The sequence below is a fragment of the Frankliniella occidentalis genome, unplaced genomic scaffold (genome assembly GCF_000697945.3).
Source record: "Frankliniella occidentalis isolate FOCC.00 unplaced genomic scaffold, Focc_3.1 Scaffold44, whole genome shotgun sequence".
Taxonomy (NCBI): Eukaryota; Metazoa; Arthropoda; class Insecta; order Thysanoptera; family Thripidae; genus Frankliniella; species Frankliniella occidentalis.
Genome location: NW_026267174.1, coordinates 590432 through 593719, shown reverse-complemented (window position 1 = coordinate 593719; position 3288 = coordinate 590432).

Below are 3288 nucleotides of genomic sequence, written 5' to 3'. Positions count from 1 at the left end.
AGACAGACCGGTACTGGCTGCCGGAAGTCGGACCGGCGAGGGAGGAATTAAGCGCTGGGCGACCGGGGATAGGAAGAGGGGGAGAGAGAGAGAAAAGAGAGAGAGAGAGAGAGAGAGAGAGAGAGAGAGAGAGAGAGAGAGAGAGAGAGGCGGAAGTGAGCGAGCACGGCAAAGGATGAGCCCGTTTCTGGCTAATTAGATGTCACAGCGAGGGACGCGGACGGCGCGGAGGGTCTCACATCCAGTCGCACGAGCCCGACCCGAGGGGTACATCACTGTGACCAGCCAGTGTGTATGGGGTTCGAACCGGCCATTCTTCGAGTCCATTTTCAGTCACTTTCTGTAAATATCCAGTATCATCCAGTAAATTTCTAGTCACTTCCAGTTAGTTTCCATGTAAATCCAGTCAGTGGAAAACTTGCTCCCGGTAAGACAAAAATATCGAATTAAAAAAAAAGTGCATCAAATCAGTTTCGGTTTCAGGCTAAAACATATAGACTCTGCACCAGTACATTAGACCCCGCACCAGAACATTTGGTGACGACACCTGAAAAAGTTTGGAGAGCACTTTTCTGTCAAATTCATCCAAACGTTTGGGTGCATGACCTGAACTTTTCTCTCCGTGCACTTGCACAATAATCTTCAGTCATTTTCTGGGTCCACTTACTCTAAAGGGACTACAGTATTTGTGTTTCTAAAAAGAGAACGTTTTCGTGGACATCCAGACCGGATGCAATTTTTCTTCATGAACTGGACGAATTGTGTGAAAATTTACACACCGGTTGTAGGAACAAAATTACATCCGGTCTGGATGTGCATGAATCGTGCGTGACGTTTCCTTTGTATAGGAACAATCAAATGGTTTCTGTACATTTAAAGTGAAGTCATTTTCCAGTCAGATATAGTCATATCCCGTTGAAGTGATCTATTTTTGACTTGACTTCCAGTCAGTCACACCCATTCCCGAAATGAGGTACCGCTCGGCCCGACAAGTGTTTGCGAGATGCAGTTGTAGAAACAATCAAAGACTTTCGATCAAAAGAAATGGCCAAGTTGGCCCGACAACAGCCTGTCGAGTCGAATCGCAAGTCGCTCTGTTGATACCAACAGCAAAAGAAATAGGAAAAAAACACACAAAAAAGGAGCAGAAAACACCCAGGGCTGCTGAAATCCCGAGCGGGTCGCTGAAGAAGAGGAAGAGGACAGGGTGAAACGGGGCGTCACATGAAAAATTAATTTTAATAAGCGAGAAAGCGTTTCCTTAATTCCCCAGCAGCGGCAGAGAAGAGCCCCGCTGCTCCTCGACGAGTGACATTTCTCTCTCGTTATTAGATCCTCTTGCTGAGAGAGAGAGAGAGAACCATACGGCGCGTTGACTCAGGCCCTCAGGCCCCGCTGTCCAGCCCCCCCCCCCCTCCGGCCCACTCACTCCCTCTCTCTCTCTCTCGCTCCTACACACAAACACACTCGCTCACGCACCCACCTCGCCGAGCCCTGCCGGGCCCTGCCGAGCGCGCAAACAGGCAAACATGGCCATTCACACATAAAACAAGATCTGCAAACAGACTCCACTCCACTCTACGCACAGGTTGCATTGCGCCCCGGTAAACTGGACCGCTGCTGTGTTGCACGGCGTGGGCGAAGCGAACGCAAGCAGCCGCAAGTTAGAGAGAGAGAGAGCGAGAGAGAGAGAGAGACAGAGAATGGGGTCCGGCAGGGAAATGTATAAACTCCGACCGACATCGCAAATTATCCGTCTTCCATCATCATAAGGGTGCGGAAGGCGTGGTAGAGGGTACGAAGAGAGAAGAAGGGGTCAGTCGGAGGATGGGAGCGAGAGAGAGCTGCTGGCAAATCGCCTGCCAATAGCCAGACGCATAAAACATTTCCCCTGCGCCCGCGCGCCCTTGGAGGTGGGCCAACACCTTTACCCACCAGCCCAACCCCCTCTCCTCTACTCACAACTTCTAGTCCGCAGTGTTCTCTCTCTCTCTCTCTACGCGCTCAGCCGCGCGGCCCAACCCTCATCAATCTAATGGTGTTCCATTTCGGGAAATCCGCGCTCATCACCACCACCTCTCGCACACATGTGTGTAGGAAGCCTAGGGGAATCGGACTGGCAAACTTTCTTATTTATGGAAATTTCCAACGTGAACGGCAGGAGAACATTCTTTTGCGGGAAGAGTTTCCAACCGACAGGAAATAAGGCACGTTGGCAGGCATGCAGGAAGGAATGCTGGCAGGCCCACGCTTACGGACAGACATAGACGCTGCAAAACAGACCACCAGTCACGTTGCAAAAATCAACGTGGAACGTATACTTTTTAATTATTATTGTTTGAAATTTTATATTCGTTTACTCGCCCTACAATTAGCTACGATAACATTTTTATAAAGTAGTATTTACTAATGACAGTTCCAAATTGTTTCTAAATTTGTAGATTTTCTAACAGTATAAATACAGGCAGACACAACAGACCGACAGGCGGTCGCAGACTTGAATAACTCTCACTAATGACGCCACACCATCCACGATCCTTTCCCACCCTGCCCGCTCCGCCCGCTCCGCCCCCGCAGTTGTAACAACGTTTCTTGTGCTGCAGCAGGTCGGTGGGCCGGGTGCGGCGGCGGGGCACGACGGGGCGTGGGCTTGTGTCTAGGAGGGTTTGGGGCCGGTTGCGGTGCGCTGTGTGTGCCACCCCGCCCCGACCACAGGACGAGCTTGAAGGCACAGGTTCGGCGCAACCCCAAAACTAAAGGAACTGCACGTGGACCTCAAAGGAGCTCTCAGCTAAGGCTAAGGCTGGGCGGTGCGAGACCGGCGATCAATCATAATGTTGATGAATGAAGTTCGAAAGTTTTCGTCAAGGCTATATGACGAGATGATTTTCCTAAAAGGAGATATACACCTCTTTTTTTAAAGGGGGGAGTAAGACTGACAAATGATTGAAGATCAGCCAAGAAGAGCAGGCGACCACGACGCAATCCGGTCCGAAGGAGCCAAACTGTCCGCTGCAAAGCCTATCCCCCTCCAGTCCCCGCCAAGCACAGAATGGCGGCGAACAGTTTGATCTGACCCCAAGACCCACACCGGCCAGGCCATGCCTAACTCGCTGTCACCCGAGATTTAGAAAACCCTGGGCCAAGCAGCGTCCTCGCCTCGCCCTCACGCGGTTAACTCCCTCTCCCCTCCCGCAGCTTCTCTCAGAGAGAAGCAGGGCACTTTGCGGCGCCCAAACAGCCTCCTCCCCCGCACTTCTCTTCCGCCTCTTTCCATTCACCCCCCCC